Source organism: Rutidosis leptorrhynchoides, chromosome 2, assembly GCF_046630445.1.
Source record: "Rutidosis leptorrhynchoides isolate AG116_Rl617_1_P2 chromosome 2, CSIRO_AGI_Rlap_v1, whole genome shotgun sequence".
Classification (NCBI taxonomy): domain Eukaryota; kingdom Viridiplantae; phylum Streptophyta; class Magnoliopsida; order Asterales; family Asteraceae; genus Rutidosis; species Rutidosis leptorrhynchoides.
This window is the reverse complement of record NC_092334.1, coordinates 191,717,433-191,738,644: the sequence shown is the minus strand read 5'-3', so window position 1 is coordinate 191,738,644 and position 21,212 is coordinate 191,717,433.

Here is a 21,212-nt window from a genome sequence, read left to right as displayed (position 1 = left end):
AATCTTTCCAACATTTGATCTATGAAAGGTAAGGGAAAGTGATCTTTTCTGGTGGCGTCATTTAATTTTCTATAATCAATACATACACGCCATCCTGTTACAGTCCTAGTAGGAATAAGCTCATTTTTTTCATTTGTAATGACAGTCATGCCACCCTTCTTAGGTACGCATTGAACTGGGCTTACCCATGGACTATCTGAAATTGGATATATCAAACCTGCATCTAGCAGTTTAATAATCTCCTTCTTAACTACATCTTGCATATTAGGATTTAGTCTTCGTTGGCGTTGCACATACGTTTTATGACCTTCTTCCATAAGGATTTTATGTGTGCAATACGAAGGACTTATTCCTTTAATATCATGAATCTTCCATGCAATGGCTGGTTTATGAGCTTTCAACACAGAAATGAGTTGTGATTTCTCATTTTCAGTAAGAGAAGACGATATTATTACAGGTAATTCAGATTCACCATGTAAATAAGCGTATTCCAAATGGTTTGGAAGTGGCTTTAATTCTAATTTCGGAGGTTCTTCTATCGATGATTTGTATCGATATCTGTCTTCTTCTTTTAGCATTTGAATTTCTTCTGTTGTTGGTTCATATCCATTAGCTATAAGTGTAGCTAACATTTCAGCTTCATCAATTGGTTCATTACCTTCTCCTAAAGAACATTCTCCTGTTCCTTGTAATTCTGGAAATTCTTCTAATAATTTTTCATGTGCATCTATAGTTTGAATATAATAACATGTATCATCTGCAGATTGTGGTTGTTGCATTGCTCTATCAACTGAAAAGGTAACACTCTCATCCTCTATACTTAGGGTCAGTTTCTTACCGAACACGTCTATCATTGCTTTAGCCGTGTTTAAGAATGGTCTTCCTAATATGAGAGGAACTTGAGAATCTTCTTCCATGTCCAGAACAACAAAATCTACTGGAAATACTAAAGTACCAACTTTAACTAGCATGTTCTCCATTATCCCTCTAGGATATTTTATTGATCTATCGGCTAGTTGTATGCTTATTCTGGTTGGTTTTAATTCTCCAAGGTCTAGTTTAGCGTATAGTGAATACGGCATTAGATTTATACTAGCACCTAAGTCTGCCAATGCTTCTATTGAACTAAGACTACCCAGAAAACATGGAATTGTGAAACTTCCTGGATTAGATAGTTTTTCTGGTATCTTATTCAACAGCACTGCTGAACAATTAGCATTCATAGTAACAGCCGAGAGTTCTTCCATTTTCTTTCTATTTGAGATTAGATCTTTCAAGAATTTAGCATATCTAGGCATTCCTGAAATCACATCAATGAAAGGAAGATTTACATTTATCTGTTTAAACATATCCAAAAATTTGGATTGCTCGGCTTCAAGTTTCTCTTTCTTCATTTTACTCGGGTAAGGAAGTGGTGGTTGGTATGGTTTAACATAAGGTTTATCCTTAACTGTGTTATCTTCATTAACCTTTTCAACTACCGGTTCTTTTTCCTTATCTTGATCAGGTTGTGGTTTTTGTGGAGTAGGAATGGTTTCATCAGAAGTTACAGGTATTTCAGGTGGTTTAAGTGTTGTGCCACTTCTTGTGGTAATGGCTTTAGCTGTTTCACTCCGGGGGTTAGCATTTGTATCACTAGGTAGACTTCCCGGTTTTCTTTCACCTATTAACCTTGCTAGGTTACTCAATTCTTGTTCCAGATTTTGAATAGAAGCTTGTTGATTTCTAAATGCTTGAGCATTTTGTTCATTGGTTTGTTTTTGAGATGTGAAAAACTGCATTTGAGTTTCAACTAGCTTCGTCATCATATCTTCTAAATTCGGCTTTTTATCATCGGTTTGTTGTGGTGGTTTGTTTTGAAAATTAGGTCTTTGCTGGTTGTAAGTATTATTGGATATTTGTTGATTGCTAGGACCTTGTTGGTTGTTGTATGGAATATTTCGGTTATAATTCTGGTTTTGATTGTAAATCGGTCTTGGCGGTTGATAATTATTCTGATAATTATTTCCAGGCCTTTGGTTTATGTATGAAATATTCTCTCTTTGTTCCATTGTTAATTCAATACTGAGACAATCTTTTGTCAAATGTGGTCCTCCACACTGCTCACAACTAATTCGTATTGAGTGAATATCTTTAGTCATCTTTTCCATTCGTCTCTCCACAGCATCTATCTTTGCGAAAATGGAATCTAAGTCATGGCTAGAATCGGCTCTAGCTGCTTTAGATGATCTAACGATATCTTTTTCTTGGTGCCACTCATGTGAGTGGGAAGCAGTATTATCAATAATTTTGTAAGCATCAGTTTCGGTTTTCTTCATAATAGAACCACCAGCTGCTATATCTATGTCTTTTCTTGTAGTGATGTCGCATCCTTGGTAGAATATTTGTACTATTTGACAGGTGTCTAAACCATGTTGCGGACATCCTCTTAACAACTTTCCATATCTAGTCCACGCCTCATATAGAGTTTCATTTGGTTTCTGTGTAAACGTAACAATTTCTGCTTGAAGTCTTACGGCTTTAGATGCAGGAAAGAATTGTTTAAGAAAATTTTCAACTAAAACGTCCCATGTATCAATCGCCCCTTCAGGTAACGATTCCAACCAATCTTTGGCTTCTCCCTTTAAAGTCCAGGGAAATAACATGAGATATATCTGTTCATCCTCCACTTCTCGGATTTTAAATAGTGTGCAGATCCTATTAAAGGTACGTAGATGTTCATTTGGATCTTCCTTCGGCGCACCACTAAATTGGCATTGATTAGTCACCATGTGTAGAATTTGTCCTTTGATTTCATAATCTGGCGCATTAATGTCTGGATGAGTAATTGCGTGACCTTGGCCAGTGCGTTTAGCTCTCATTCGGTCTTCCATACTTAAAGGTTCCAGATTCTCCATAATTGAATTTGTTGAATCGGTATCACTAGATGATTCTGATTTAATGGTTCGTTCCTCAACAATCTCTGTTTGAATGATTGGTGGTTCCGGAGGAAAGTTTAGTGGTTCAGGATCTACGAACCGTTCCTGAATATTTTCCGGATTCTCAATTGTGAGGTCGGGTTCAAAAAATGGATTATCGGAAATTTGAACTGAAGTACTTGGTCGACTGGATGACGATTTTAAAGAAAAATCAACGGCTGTTATATTTGCTAAATGTCTTGATCTAGTTACAGGTGGTGAACGTACAAAAGGTGATGAACGTCTTGCTCGGTGCATTCACTGAATATCCTATTAGTTTTAAAAAGGAAAGAAAAATTATAATAAGTTATCCAACCAATAGACTTTTCTGATTTTGCCCACGTTTTGAATAGCCAAAAGATGCAGCAGAGGGGCAGGATTCGTTTGGTCTCAATATAATTGAGGACTGTTTGGCTCCAATAACCCGGTCCACGTACAAATCCAACTATTACTACGAACCAGAAAATTTTGATGTCTATCAATTTAACCACTCAAAATAAATTTTCGTAATTTTAAGAAATTTAGATAAGAAGTAGAATAAAAATATATGTCCTAAAACTAGAATAGCGAGAAATAAGAAAGAAAAAGAGTTCGTCGGAAAAAAAAAATTGAAAAAGAAAAATGGTTGAAAAAAATAAAAGGTGACGGAAAAATAAAAGAAACTTATAAAAAATTAAAAATACTTGACTAACCTAACCTTATTACTACAACTAACTTAAAATTATAATCGCAAATTGATATTACTAATTGGAATGATAATTGATACATAGTAAAAAGTGTCTAAAAATATTAAAGCTTACAGGAAAAACTAAATCCCAAATGGAAATAACTTAAAAAGAAACTAAAACTTAAAAAGGCGTCGCAAAATTCTAGAGTACCTAAATCTTAGTCTAAAGAAAAAGCACTTAAGGAATTCTACGGCAAAGCCTAAAAATCTAGGAGTAAAAATGACTATGGCAAAAACTAAGTTTAAAATTAAATATGAGCGAAAAATACAAATATTACGCTACAACGATTAAAAAGGGACAAAATATAAAAATATACAAAAAGTTGTAAAAATTACAATTTTTATAAAAATATTATTTTTATATTATTTATTTATTAAAACTATTAATTTTACAATTTAATAAAACTAATTAATACTAAATACATAAATTAAATAAAAAGTAAAAGTTAAAATAAAATTAATTATAATAATAATAATAATTAGGGTTAATAATAATAATAATTATTAAATACCCCGTAATTAATGCTGAATTAGGGTTCTGTCTCGTGTCAGAGTCACTCCGCGAGTTGCGGTATTTAAAACATCAAACCCCGCAAGTCGCGGGGTTCAGAATTTCAACTGACAGGTTTAATTTCAACGCGTTTTTCTTTATTTATTTATTTTTTTTCTGTTTTTATATAAATAAAAGATATTTAAATAAAACTTATATTTTTTATAAACTAAAATAAAAATAAAGAAACTTAATCAACTTAAATATTTAACAAAATCTTAAAAATACTTATATTTTTGTTTTTCTTTTTATATTTTCGAATATTTAAAACGTATTTTTACAAAAGCGACTTTTAATAGAAAAAATCTCTTTTTTTTTTTATTAGCGTTGCGCTTCCGGCGTTTAGAAAGTTCCCCGGCAGCGGCGCCAAAAATACTTGATGTCAAAGCTAAGGGGTATAAAATACTATTGAAGTTTACAACGAAACACTATTAAATACGATACAATTTTACACAAGATATTTATTTATTTAGAGAATGGATATACTTAAACCTTGCTACAACACTTATAGGTAGTGTACCTAATCGTACAGTAGTGTAGTTTTTAGTAAGTCCGGTTCGTTCCACAGGGAAATCTTTAAACAAAGCTTAACGCTATATTAGTTTACTTTTATAAAAATACAAATACATATATATAAGTAATATTATTATTATAAAGGGGGTTTTTTACCGTTTAATGACTGGTTTGTCGATTTTAAAACTTTAGTCGAAGTTAAAACCAAATGTAAAATAATAAATAAATACAAGACTTAATTTTAAGCGTAAAGTAAATAACGATAATGAAATTGCGAATAATAAAAGTGCGATAAAATAAACTTGCGATAATTAAAAAGTACGATAATTAAAAGTGCAATTAAATACAATAACAATAAAAATGCGATAATTAGAAGTGCAATTAAATATAAAATAAAGGAAATTAAATATGAAATAAAAGAATTATGCTTATTTAAACTTCCGTAATCATGATGTTTGACGTGTTGATTTTAGTTTTATGCCCATGGGTTAATTGTCCTTTGTCCTGGATTATTTAATATGTCCGTCTGGTTTTTGTCCATAACAGTCCATCAGTCATAAATATAAAGTGCGAGTGTCCTCGTCAAATTATCCTTATACCCGAAGTTAAATATTCCAACTAATTGGGGATTTAAACTGTAACAAGATTTTAATACTTTGTTTAATAATTACACCAGGATGTCGACTGAGTGTAACCCAAGGTTTTAATATTTTGTTATCAATTATACCAAATGTCCTTGTACATAATTTCACCCCTGTTTTAATTATTCTAGTGGCTATTAATCTATTCCCGTGTCCGGTTAAATGAACGATTATTCGTACATATAAATACTCCGCCCATCGTGTCCGATTGAGTATATATGGTAATTTATAGGGACGCCCAATTGTAAATCTTTATATTAACATTAACAAACTATCATTTAGTTAAACAAATATAAAGCCCATTAATTAGCCCATAGTCTAATTTCCACAAGTGTCGTTCTTTTGTCCAAACCCCAATTATGGTACAAAGTCCAATTACCCAATTTTAGTAATTAGCCCAACATCATGATTACTTCGTTTTAAATAAGCATAATAATAACTTAGCTACGAGACATTAATGTAAAAAGGTTGAACATAACTTACAATGATTAAAAATAGCGTAGCGTTACACGGACAGAATTTCGACTTACACCTTTACAACATTCGCTAACATACCCTTATTATTAGAATTATAATTAAAATTAAAATATAAATTATAAATATATATTTTACGTATATATGAGAGAAGAAGAAAAAGATGGATGAAAATGATCAGAATTCGGTTTGCTTTATAGGGAGTTTCAAAACTGGGGGCTCCGCGACTCGCGGCCATTTTGGCCTTCAAACTCCGCGAGTCGCGGAGAATGAAATTACAGCTCAGTCCCTTGGAGTCTTTCTCTGCCGACGGTTTTTATTTATAAATATAATATATATATAATTAATATAATTAATTATATATTATATTATATTTATATACATAGTTAACTTGTAATTTTTAGTCCGTTGCGTCGAGCGTTAAGAGTTGACTCTGGTCCCGATTCCGGATTTTCGAACGTCCTTGCGTACAATTTAATATCTTGTACTTTGCGTTTTGAATCTTGTACTCTTGTAATTTCGAGACGTTTCTTATCAATAATTGGAACCTTTTTGATTGTCTTTTGTACTTTTGAGCTTTTTGGTCGTTTGCGTCTTCAATTCGTCGAATCTGTCTTTTGTCTTCACCTTTTATTATTTAAACGAATATCACTTGTAAATAGAACAATTGCAACTAAAAGCTTGTCTTTCTTGAGGAATAATGCTATGAAATATATGTTCGTTTTTAGCATTATCAAACCGCCAGCTTGCAACTGAAACCGCCGGCTTAAGTCAGTTTTGTGTACTTAAAGCCCAAGAAAAAGCTAAAAAAGGGAACGAAATTAAAAAGATTGCAGATCAGCAAGACGCTGGCTTGGCCTAAGGTAGATACGCGTTTTCCAACTTGCTGGTTACGTTAAACTTGCAGAAGGAGTAACCGACCCAGTGAAGCTGCCGGCTTCGGCCACCAATTTTGAAAAATATAAACATTGGCCTCTTGTATCAGTTTTTAGATATACTTTTCGTTTTCTCTTAGCTTTTTTACTAAAAAAATGAAAACTCTTAGTTTAGGGTTTCAATTTCAAGTTGTAATCAAGCTATCAATAAAAGTTATCTTTTCATTACCTTTTAAAGGTACACGTCTTTATCTATTTACTCTTTTTATCACATTCCATTTACTATTTTTCTTATTTGTTCGTCTACCACTATGAACTAAACATTCATAGTGGTTACGTGGACAAAAACTAACTTTGTCTGAGAATCAGGTGAAGCCACCGGCTTCCTCAGTCCAAGACACAGCTTGACTGAGACCAAACCACCGGCTTCGTGCTTCATTCTGTGCATTTTCTGGTTTTTTCAGATCTTTATGGATTGAGTTTCTATGATGATTATTTAAACTGTTTTAAATCCGCTATGTTTTAATATGCTTGTTTGCCATGCTTAATAATTAGATAACTTGATTTTGGGATTGATTAGCACTTAATCCAACGATCTATTATTCGATTCATGATACTTGTTTAGATCTAGTCAATCAAACTTGTTAAATTGAATTGCATGCCATTAAGTTAAGCAACATGGTTAGTGATAAATGTGCTGAATTTGAGTTACACTTATATAATAGAAATTAATATTGTTAGGCTTAGTTGAAGAACCTCTGTTTGGATGTGTTTGATTAATGATTGCATGAGAACCAAATAATAATTAACTTTCAGCTAGTAACTTGAGTTGATCTACTTGCCGTTTAATAGTTTATATAATTTGTCAATCTATTTGCATGTTAATCCTCATCATAAGATTGATATGTATCATGTAATTGAATTAAACACTAAGAATTGAGATGTTAGCCTTGCACATCACGCGTCTAGCATATGCTTTAAGTTCTACCTATTAAATGATATGCAATACTTTTCCTAACCTGTTTAGGGCTAATAGTTGGTCTATGATTATTATCTTGATTTGTGTTAATATAAGTTATGAAACTTGCCTAATATGATTCCCTTAGAAGTTATTCGTTCATGTAACTGCTTTTATTTATAATTGTTTATTTTATTCTTTATTTCTTTCTTTATATTTTATTATTCAATTCATTAATAACGTACCTTTAATTATCTCTTTCCTAAGAGATAATATTCCAAATTTAAATAACAACCAAAAATCTAAAAAAAACTGTACTTCTAGTTCTTTAATAAGAGCTAGACTACATGATAAACCAACTAAAAACGCATCTACACTCTCTTAGGACGATAACCTAAAATACTACATCTGATCGGGTCTTGTTGCTCATTAAGGTGTTAAAAGTGAATTAAAAGATTATATAAATTTAAAAGTTTGAAAAGGAAAATTAAGCACTGCACACTTTTGCACATCAACTTTTTGGCGCCGCTGCCGGGGAGCGCGGTAAATACGAAAATTGGATATATTTTGGTTATTGATATTCTTAAAAACAAGTGATGACGGTCTTCCTTTAGGGGAGGGTTGTTCGGGTTCCAATTTAAAGGCTCCTGCTCGAACCTAGACGTTGACGGTCACTTAAGTATTGAAAGATTCAATAGGCTGATTCATGTTTGATTGTTCGTTGTTATGCGATAAAAGTTGGTATTCAATATTTATAGTTATGTCATTAATATTTATTATTATATTTATTAATTTAAATTCTATTAATGAATTAAAATATGTCCACTATATTCTCATAAATATAAGATCAATAATAAGTACAAGGATTATATTAACATTTAAATTTAAATTGTCTCCATACCATAAAATCTAAAAAGTTTTCTCCTAAAATATTTCTTTTTATGATTTTAGATCACATGAATACTCGATCCAAGAATCCCGTCTTAGAAGACATGTTACCCGATCCCGATATACTATTTAAACATTCTAAAGAATCGAACATTGTTAGGAAATTAAACTTTGATGAGGGAACTACTTCCCAAACTAAAGATAGTCCATTGTCTAGAACACCTTCTAGTCTTGATTCTAATTATTTGAGATCTCTTTTTGATTCAGACATTGAAATGACTACTAAAAATTCAATGGAAGCGTTAATGAAAGAGGGTTCGGAAGGATTAGGTCACGCCATTACTCAGCCGACTATAGCTGAAAATTTTGATATTAAGGGTCCTATCTTTCACTTGCTTAAGGATAACTAATTTATGGGTACTGAAAAAGAAGATGCTAATGCGCACATTCGAAACTTCAAGGATATTTGCAATCTGTTTAATATCTCTAATGTTGAAAGTGATAAAATCTATCTTCGTTTGTTTTCGTGGTCGTTAAAAGATGAAGCTAAAGAGTGGTTAAATTCGTTGCCCGAAGGAGATATCACTAGTTGGGATACTATGGTTGAAAATTTTCTAACTCGTTTCTTTCCCGCATTTAAAACCGTCAACCTTCAAACTGAAATTGCTAATTTTTCTCAGAAATCTAATGAGACACTTTACTCTGCGTGGGTTAGATTTGGTCAATTGCTTAGGGGATGTCCACAACATGTTTTGACTACATTTAAAAAAGTAACTACTTTCTATAAAGGTTGTGAAATAGCTATAAGAAGAGAGATTGATACGTCTGCTGGAGGTAATATCATGAGTAAAACTACCGAAGAAGCTGAATCATTGATTAATAAGTTAGGTGCTCATTCTTATGAATGGCATCAAGACTTAGACATTTCCCGTTCTGTCAAATCTATTAGTTATGATTCTGAGGATGTTATTAAGGCTATGAATGCGCAGTTGGGTAATTTAGAAAGGTAAAAAGAAAAGCTTACCAAAGAAATGCATGTAATTAAGGTAGGTTGTGAAAAATGCCAAGGTCCTCATGCTACGAAAGATTGTCCTGCTAGTCTTACTATGGAGCAGGTCGAGAATGTCTCTTATATGAATCAATATCAAGGAGGAAATCCAAATTATCATAATAACTATAATAAAGCCTATCCTAATAATAATAAAAATCCACCTGGTTTTTATCCCGTTAGAGCGCCCTTCATTCCAAATTCATCTTCTAATGCTCAATCCGAAAAGAAATCCAATCTTGAAGAAAGCATCTTAACTTTCATCAAGAATCAAAATGAAGCTAATGATAACATAAAAGCTCAAATTTCTCAAGTGCAAAATAATCATCAAGCGTCCATTCAAAACTTAGAACGCAATGTTACTAAGTTGTTTCAACTTGTCGAAGGAAAAGTTCCAGCTGAATCTGAAAAATTGAAGGAGGTTTGTTTTGAGAAGGTGAACGTTGTGAGAGAAGTGAATAGGATTGATATTTATGAACCCGATTTGAGGTATTTATGGGAATTTGATATGGTAAAAGAGGAGTATGATCAAGAAATTAACTATTGATGAAGAAGATAAGTCAAAAGATGCTAAGGTTTAAGGACTTGATCATGATGATGACATTTTTCGATGATGATGTTTCTAGTGAAAAATTCGAGTGTATTTTCGATGAGGATTGGTTACCTGAACTCATGGAAAAGTTGAAGGAACGAGAAAAGGAAGGTTTTCGCCCTCTTTATTCGTTCAAAATTGATGAAGTGATTCCAATTAAAAATCCCAAGTTTCCTGTTGTTTGTTCTGATCCAAAGGAGTTTCAAGTTCCTTGCTTAATTCGCGGTCCCATTCCTAACGTGCGATTAGCCGATACTGGTTCTAGCGTTAATGTTATGCCATTTCCTGTCTACAATCGCTTAGGATTACCATCTGTAGAGCTTATCCAAGGAATTGTTTGTTTTGTGATAACCATTTGCAAAAATCGTTGGGGATCATTAAAGAAGTTAAAGTCATAGTTGGTTATGCTTTTTACAAAGTTAATTTCGTGGTCATGGACATGGAAGAAGATCCTATCACTCCTTTAATTTTGGAATCTTCGTTTCTAGCTACCGCTTGAGCAACCATTAACTATGAAAATAATACTCTGGTTATTCGTTATGGTGCCCTTGTTGAATCTATTCCATTAGTGCCTACATCTAGGGTTCTAAGATCAAATCTGAAAATGGTTAAAATTGATAACGAGGATGATGATGAGCTTACTGTTGATACATATAGTGATGGAATTCTTGAAGGAGTAATATAAGATTAGTGAAAAATTGAGGAAAATCCATGATTTAAATGCTAAATTTCAAATATCTTTTCATAGGGGTCTTGACACCACATTCAGTTTCTTAGAACAAACTAAAATGTTAAATGAAATAGAGAAAAACAAGTGTGGGGAGAATAAGCCTAAGGAGTAATTCCGATGGAAGAATGAGTCACGCAACCGACTCTATAATCAAAACTACATATCCCTTTATTTTTATTAGGATTCTGTTTTATATACGTTTCGTTAAAAATTAATTTCTAATTATGAATGTAAGAGTAATATAGCTCATAAGTGTTAAAGTGTTAAAGTGTTAAAGTGATCAAGTTATTACTAAAATATTATGTTTGTGTTATATATTGTATTGTTCAACAATTTCTGTTAAGTTGTCTGTCTTGAATTCAAAGATATCAATTCTACGATTATTCTGCGATCCTACAATCAAGTAACATCACTCTTTCCCTTATTTTCAATTATGTCTTTCATTTATTACTAATTTGAATTATAAGTACAAATGAGGACATTGCATAATCTATGTAACATCCTGCCTTTTTCCGTTTACTTTCCGTTTATTTATTTAAAGTCCGTTATATGATTATAACTTCTTTCGTTAAAACGCATTTTAATATATCTCGTTTAGGTAATTCACGTACCCGCTTTTAAAGTCGAGGGACTAAACTTGCCAAGAGACCAAACTCTTGACTAGGTCAACTAGTCAACCATGAACTCTCATCCATTCATTCACCTCCTTCTCTCTTTCAATACTTCAACTTTTCTCTCAAACACCAATTCAAAGATTCATCATCCATTTTCAAGTTAGCAATCAAACATCAAAACAAATTACATATTTGGAATCCTTGCATCTTCCTCTTCAATTCCATACCGATTTCATCAAGTTTAGGTAACTTTCTAAAAACACTAGATTTTTTGTTCTTGATAATTTTGACTTATAAAAGTGTTAATTAGTATCTATGGCTCAAGTCTAACATGAATATATGATTTGTATGCTCGATCTTGTTGTTTTAGTTTAACTACCATGAACTTGAAATTTGGTGTGTTTGATCTTGTGATTTGGTTGCTTAAATGTTGTTAGATGTTAAAAGTTCATGTATTAAATGTGTTACTAGAATCACTAGCTTCATTTTGATGTGTAGGTTGATTAAGGAAACTTCATTAACATGATTATTTCTTTGGTGATTTGGATTAGGGTTTGATAGGCTTGATTATGAACTTTGATGCATTAAATACTATGAAATGTTATTGATAAGTGTTTAGTTGCAATGTGTGTTTAATTACCTTCGAAACGGCATATCATACATGTAAATTGGTTGCCCGAATCATGAAACGCATTTAATGGACTTGAATGTAATAAAGGTGAGCATTTAATGTGATTTTGGTTGTTGTAAATGTTAAATTGATTGATAAAATGTGTTTAGTTGTTTTCCTTGTCAAAATACCTTTTCGATGATATAAGATACATGTTTTGATTGTTTGCGGATCATAAATTGTGATTGTTTGAAGTTTGGTTCGTGCACTTGTGTAATTTCAGCAAGCAGGACCTGTGCACTGATTTGGACGCCGTCCAAAATCTTGGACACCATCCAGGCCTTCACATCTAGACACCGTCCATCCAATCTGAACGCCGTCCAGATGAACTACCAGGTTCTGATTTGGTTGGCCGTTTACCATTTAATTCTAACTATGCTACGCACCTCCGATTCACATGTAACTTGTTCTAACATGCTTATATATGATTAAAAACCTCAGAAAAATAGTTCGGGACCCGACCCGAACGTGTTGAATTTTTTGTTGACTTTGACTTGACCAAAGTTGACCTTTATCCATACTTAACCAAATACTTATGCAATCGTTCCAACGTGCTTTTATCTTTGTATCTTGCATGAAACTTGACAATTTGACTCACATGCTAAAATAATTGAGTCATAACGAGCCATAGGACTAATTGAACACTTTGACCGACCGCGGTTACCGATATTGATACAACCTAATTGTTAAGGTCAAGACTAGCATTCGTGCTTGCACACGTTACTTTGTGAAGTACATTTTACTATCCATGCAACCAAGGTGAGATCATAGTCCCACCTTTTCAACAACTTTTACTTTTAAACTATGGGATGAGAAACATATACGTATCATACTTTTATGCTTTGAACACAAGTACGAAAACAAACATTCAACAGCGAGTTAGAACAAAAAGCCTCAATTCAATTATCATTAGTTACACTTGCAGGGTGTAAATGTGAACTTGTGTTATGTGATCACATTGGGCTTGACAAGCCCTCATTCGGACGGTTCGCTACCGTTAGCGGATGAAATATATTTTCGAGTATAGTGTATGTTCTAACACTACGTAACAGGGTACAAAACAGTTAAGTCTTGATAATTGGGTGCTCCTGAACATACTTTGGAATACAAACGATTTGGATAATCAACTATATTAAATCTTGTGGTTCAAAAACAACGTTACTATTACACCTATGATTTCACCAACGCTTTTCGTTAACAGTTTTCTATATGTTTTCTCAGGTCCTTGAACGCTAGGTGTTACATGCTTCCGCACATTATTTTTGATACTTGCTTGGATGTCGAGTATACATGCATACGTGGAGTGTCTTTTGACTTAACTTAATTTGTGTCGCATAGGTTTCAACTGTACTTAAAACGTTGTAACATGTTTAGACGTTGAACAACTTTGTAAATTTTGAAACATCTTTATAATTGAAATGAACGCGACATATTTTGGTCAAACGTTGTTTTAAAGACTTATGACCACGTAATGGGACCTAAGTAGATGACGCCGTCAATGACTATTTTTTCGGGTAGCTACAGATGGTATCAGAGCGTTGGTTGTATGGATTTAGAGTTCATTGGTGTCAACCCCGAGTCATGGGGTACATTAGTGAGTCTAGACTACAACCGGCATATAGACTTGAAGTAGGAATTACTTGACTACTTGTGCATTTATACTCAAACTTTTCTATTCATATCTAACTTTTATTCCATCTTAATCTCATGTTGTTTAATTTGATTGACACGCCACCTTGACTTAGTGAAATAATGTCGAATGCACATATGAATTAGGGTAATATAATTTCCGGGATTATATTACGGTGACTCATATGAACGTTCCGACATTATGACATAAACAATTTAAGGCGAGTCAAGGAAAATTTTCTCTTTATCCTCATTCCATATCACGGTTAGTATTATTGAGAATATTAATCAACGATATTCTTGTGTTTTGAAGGAACAATGCCTCCTCACCGTGTACCATGCCATGAAACACCCAAACAAGCTCTACAACGGATGATAGCCACCACCGTAGATGCGGCCATGGCCGGTCACTCATCCAACAACAACAACAATAACAACAACCACAACAACAACAACAATGGAGTAGGTAATTCAAACGAGGGATGCTCCTATAAAGCTTTCATGGGGTGCAAACCTCACACTTTCGATGGAACCGGGGGACCGGTTGTGCTCACCCGATGGTTTGAGCAAACGAAAGACGTCTTTAGCATAAGCGGTTGTCTGGACTAAGACAAGGTCAAGTACTCCACTCACACATTCGCCGGCGTCGCTCTCACTTGGTGGAACACCTATTTGCAATCGGTGGGTACCGATGAAGCCCACGCCCTCTCTTGGGCCGAATTAAGGGAAAAGATGATCATCGAATATTTTCCTCGTGAAGAAACTCGAAGGCTCGAACAAGAGCTAAGAACTTTAAAAGCGGTCGGAAACGATCTCAAGGCCTATAATCAACGATTTTCTGAACTAGCCTTGATTTGCCAAAACCTTGTGAACCTCGAGTCTTTAAGGGTTGAACTTTACATGGATGGTCTTCCAAAGAGCATCAAACATGGAGTAATGTCATCCAAACCCACTAATCATCAAGAAGCTTTGAATATGGCCTGCAAATTGATAGAAAAGGTGGATTAAATCGTAGTACCGGCACCTAAAGCCGAGGATAAGTCGGGTAGCAACAAAAGAAAATGGGAAGCCCCCCAATCAAGCAACAACAACTTTGCCAAGAAGCCTTTCACCTCCGACGACAAGAAAGGTTATGTTGGGAATAAACCATTTTGCAACAAGTGCCACAAACATCATTATGGTGAATGTGGCAAGCCATTTTGCAACAAATGTCAAAGGAGTGGCCATGTGGCCAACGATTGTGGAAACACCGCTCTCGTTGCTCAAAAGGGATCCAATGCACCAAGACCGGGTGTTTGTTTTGAATGTGGTCAACCGGGTCATTATAGGAATGCGTGCCCAAAGAAGAAAGCTAACCCCAATGCACGCGGCCGAGCTTTCAACATCAACACCGAGGAAGCTCGAGATGACAATGAACTAGTCACGGGTACGTTTCTTCTCAACAATTCTTATGTCTCTTGTTTATTCGATTCGGGTGCCGACAAGAGTTTTGTATCCAAGACTTTGACTTATTATTTTAGCACTCCACCACTCCCACTAGATACTACTTACACCATTGAGGTGGCCAACGGAAAACTATTGAGTGCCGACAAATTTTATCGGGGGTGTACGTTAAACTTAATGGGTAAAGAGTTTGAAATTGACTTGATACCTATGGAACTAGGGAGCTTCGATGTAATAACTGGTATGGATTGGTTAACCAAAATGAAATCTCACATTCTTTGCGATCTTAAAGCGATTCAAATTCCTATCAAGAATGGTGAAACCTTGATTGTCTATGGCGATAAGAGTTACACCGGACTCGACCTCGTCTCGTGCCTTAAAGTTGAAAAATACCTTCGTAAAGGTTGCTTCGCGATTCTAGCCCATGTTAAGAAAGTCGAGATCGATGAGAAGCATATCAATGATGTACCAATTGTTAGTGACTTTTTCGATGTATTTCCCGACGAATTGCCGAGTCTTCCAAGTCATCGACCGGTAGAATTCCAAATCGATCTTATTCCGGGAGCCGCACCCGTAGCATGTGCACCGTATAGACTTGCTCCATTCGAAATGCAATAATTGCAAAGTCAAATCCAAGAACTACTTGACCGTGGTTGTATCCAACCTAGTCATTCACCATAGGGCGCTCCGATTTTTTTCGTTAAGAAGAAAGATGGATCCCTACGAATGTGCGTTGATTATCGTGAACTAAATAAATTGATGGTTAAGAACCGATATCCTCTTCCGTGCATCGATGACCTCTTTGATCAACTACAAGGATCTCGTGTATATTTGAAAATCGATCTCCGCTCGGGTTATCATCAATTAAGGGTTAAGGGGGAAGATGTCTCTAAAACCGCTTTCCGGACTCGTTATGGTAGTTATGAATTTCTTGTAATGCCATTTGGTCTCAATAATGCACCGGCGATGTTCATGGATCTTATGAACACCGTGTGCAAACCATACCTCGACAAATTCGTTATCATGTTCATCGATGATATTTTGGTCTATTCTAAAAGCGAAGAAGAACACGAACAACATCTCCGACTTGTGCTTGAACTCTTGAGACAAGAACGACTCTATGCCAAATTCTTCAAGTGCGAATTTTGGTTGAAGGAAGTTCAATTTCTTGGTCATGTTGTAAGTGATCAAGGTATTAAAGTCGATCCCGCAAAAATCGAAGCCATTAGCAAATGGGAGACCCCTACTACTCCTACCCACATTCGTCAATTCTTGGGTTTCGCCGGGTACTATCGTAGGTTCATCGAAAATTTCTCTTTGGTTGCATGTCCTCTAACCGCGTTAACTCACAAGGGAAAGAGATTCATTTGGGCGACCGAGCAAGAATCCACGTTTCAAATCTTGAAGACAAAGCTAACCACCACTCCTATCTTGTCACTTCCCGAAGGCAATGATGATTTTGTTGTATATTGCAATGCCTCGAAACATGGTTTTGGGTGTGTATTGATGCAACGAAAGAAAGTCATTGCTTATGCCTCTCGACAACTAAAAATTCATGAACGGAACTACATGACACAAGATCTCGAACTTGAAGCCGTTGTCTTTGCACTTAAAATGTGGAGACACTATCTTTATGGAACCAAGAGTACTATCTTCACCGATCACAAAAGCCTCCAACACATCTTCGACCAAAAGCAACTAAACATGAGACAACGCCGGTGGATTGAAACTTTAAACGATTATGATTGTGATCTTCGTTACCATCCCGAGAAGGCAAACATAGAAGCCGATGCCTTAAGTCAAAAGAAAAGAGCGGTGCCTCTTCGTGTCCGAGCTTTAAACATCACCATCCACACAAATCTCAATAACCAAATTCGGGTAGCCCAAGATGAGGCTCTCAAGGATGAAAACATCTCTCTCGAACACTTGAATGTCCTCACCTCTCGATTCGAAGTTAAGGAGACCGGACTTCGATATTTCGCTGGAAGAATTTGGGTGCCTAGTTATGGGGACTTGTGAAGCCTTATTCTAGACGAAGCCCATAAGTCAAGGTATTCGATTCACCCCGGTACCAATAAGATGTACCACGACCTCAAGGAACAATATTGGTGGCCGAACATTAAAAGGGACGTCGCTACTTATGTTATAAAATGCCTAACTTGCTCCAAAGTCAAAGCCGAACATCAAAGACCGTCCGGACTACTTCAACAACCCGAAATCCCGCAATGGAAGTGGGAAAGGATAACGATGGATTTTATCACCAAACTACCAAAGATGGTGGACGGTTACGATACTATTTGGGTTATTGTTGACCGTCTCACCAAATTCGTGCACTTCCTAGCCATGAAGGAAACCGACAACATGGAAAGACTTGCACAACTTTACATTAAAGAGATCGTAGCCCGTCACGGTGTGCCTTTATCGGTTATTTCCGACCGAGATGGCCGTTTTGCTTCTAGATTTTGGCATACCTTACAATAAGCATTGGGGACGCGTTTAGACATGAGCACCGCATATCATCCACAAACCGATGGACAAAGCGAACGCACAATTCAAACTTTGGAATACATGTTACGAGCTTGCGTTGTCGATTTAGGAAAAGCTTGGGACAAGCATTTGCCACTAGCCGAGTTCTCTTACAACAATAGTTACCACACGAGTATCAAGGCCGCACCTTTCGAAGCTTTGTATGGCCGAAAATGTCGTTCTCCTCTTTGTTGGGCCGAAGTAGGTGACACACAAATCACCGAACCCGAACTCATTCATGAAACCACCGAGAAGATCATTCAAATCCGAGAGAGGCTCAGGATGGCCCGTAGTCGTCAAAAGAGCTATACCGACAAAAGACACAACGACCTCGAATTTCAAGTCGGTGACCGCGTAATGTTAAAAGTCACACCTTGAAAAGGTGTAATCCGTTTCGGGAAATGCAAGAAACTAAATCCGCGGTATATTGGTCCTTTCGAAATCTTGGAGTGTGTTGGAACCATTGCCTATCGTTTAGATCTTCCGTCTCAACTAAGCTCCGTTCATCCTACTTTCCATGTGTCAAATTTAAAGAAGTGTTTTGCCGAACCTGAACTCGTCATTCCTCTCGAAGAGCTTACTATTGATGACAAACTTCATTTTGTGGAGGAACCGGTTGAAATCGTGGACACATCCGTCAAGACGCTAAAATAAAGTAGAATCCCTATCGTTAAGGTCCGTTGGAATGCCAAAAGGGGACCCGAGTTTACTTGGGAAAGGCAAGATCAAATGAAAAGGAAATACCCTCATTTATTCGTGGATTCGGAAACGCAAGATCTCGAGGAAGAAACAACGACTACTACGCCTACTTAAATTTCGGGACGAAATTTCTTTTAAGGAGTAGGTAATGTAACATCCCACCTTTTTCCGTTTACTTTCCGTTTATTTATTTAAAGTCCGTTATATGATTATAACATCTTCCGTTAAAACGCGTTTTAAAATATCTCGTTTAGGTAATTCACGCACCCGCTTTTAAAGTCGAGGGACTAAACTTGCCAAGAGACCAAACTCTTGACTAGGTCAACTAGTCAACCATGAACTCTCATCCATTCATTCACCTCCTTCTCTCTTTCAATACTTCAACTTTTCTCTCAAACACCAATTCAAATATTCATCATCCATTTTCAAGTTAGCAATCAAACATCAAAACAAATTACATATTTGAAATCCTTGCATCTTCCTCTTCAATTTCATACCGATTTCATCAAGTTTGGGTAACTTTCTAAAAACACTAGATTTTGTATTCTTGATAATTTTGACTTATAAAAGTGTTAATTAGTGTCTATGGCTCAAGTCTAACATGAATATATGATTTGTATGCTCGATCTTGTTATTTTAGTTTAACTAGCATGAACTTGAAATTTGATGTGTTTGATCTTGTGATTTTGTTACTTAAATGTTGTTAGATGTTAAAAGTTCATGTATTAAATGTGTTACTAGCATCACTAGCTTCATTTTGATGTGTAGGTTGATTAAGAAAACTTCATTAACATGATTATTGCTTTGGTGATTTGGGTTAGGGTTTGATAGGCTTGATTATGAACTTTGATGCATTAAATGCTATGAAATGTTATTGATAAGTGTTTAGTTGCAATGTTTGTTTAATTACCTTCGAAACGGCATATCATACATGTAAATTGATTGCCCGAATCATGAAACGCATTTAATGGACTTGAATGTAATAAATGGTGAGCATTTAATGCAATTTTGTTTGTTGTAAATGTTAAATTGATTGATAAAATGTGTTTAGTTGTTTTCCTTGTCAAAATACCTTTCCGATGATATAAGATACATGTTTTGATTGTTTACGGATCATAAATTGTGATTGTTTGAAGTTTGGTTCGTGCACTTGTGTAATTTCAGCAAGCAGGACCTGTGCAATGATCTGGACGCCGTCCAAAATCTTGGACACCGTCCAGGCCTTCACATCTGAACGCCGTCCAGCCAATCTAGACGCCGTCCAGATGAACTACCAGGTTCTGATTTGGTTGGCCGTTTACCATTTAATTCTAACTATGCTACGCACATCCGATTCACATGTAACTTGTTTTAACATGCTTATATATGGTTAAAAACCTCAGAAAAATAGTTCGGGACCCGACCCGAACGTGTTGACTTTTTCGTTGACTTTTATTTGACCAAAGTTGACCTTTATCCAAACTTAACCAAATACTTATGCAATCGTTCCAACGTGCTTTTATCTTTGTATCTTGCATGAAACTTGACAATTTGACTCACATGCTAAAATAATCTAGTCATAATGAGCCATAGGACTAATTGAACACTTTGACCGACCATGGTTACCGATATTGATACAACCTATTTGTTTAGGTCAAGACTAGCATTCGTGCTTGCACACGTTACTTTGTGAAGTACATTTTACTATCCGTGCAACCAAGGTGAGATCACAGTCCCACCTTTTCAACAACTTTTACTTTTAAACTATGGGATGAGAAACATATACGTATCATACTTTTATGCTTTGAACACAAGTATGAAAACAAACATTCCACAGCGAGTTAGAACAAAAATCCTCAATTCAATTATCATTAGTTACACTTGCAGGGTGTAAACGTGAACTTATGTTATGTGATCACATTGGGCTTGACGAGCCCTCATTCGGACGGTTCGCTACCGTTAACGGATGAAATATATTTTCGAGTATAGTGTATGTTTTAACACTACATAACAGGGTACAAAACAGTTAAGTCTTGATAATTGGGTGCTCGCGAACATACTTTTGGAATACAAACGATATGGATAATCAACTATATTAAATCTTGTGGTTCAAAAACAACGTTACTATTACACCTATGATATCACCAACGTTTTTCGTTGACATTTTTCTATATGTTTTCTCAGGTCCTTGAACGCTAGGTGTTACATGCTTCCGCACATTATTTTTGATACTTGCTTGGATGTCGAGTATACACGCATACGTGGAGCGTCTTTTGACTTAACTTAATTTGTGTCGCATAGGTTTCAATTGTACTTAAAATGTTGTAACATGTTTAGACGTTGAACTACTTTGTAAATTTTGAAACATCTTTATAATTGAAATGAATGCGACATATTTTGGTCAAACGTTGTTTTAAAGACTTATGACCACGTAACGGGACCTAAGTAGACGGCGATCGTCAATGAAGATTTTGTCAGGTCGCTACAATCTAAGTGTGTGGAGAGAAGTGATTAATCACTTAAAAACTTACCAACATTTTAAAATAAATGCAAAAAGGGGGTACGAATTAATTTTTTTTAAGAAGTATAAATTCTTAGTCAAACTTATGTCTTTTCATTAACTTAATCTTAAAATAATAATAGAACTACTCTCAACTTCGAGATCGAACTACTTGTTTAAGATAAGAAGTAAAATGCCA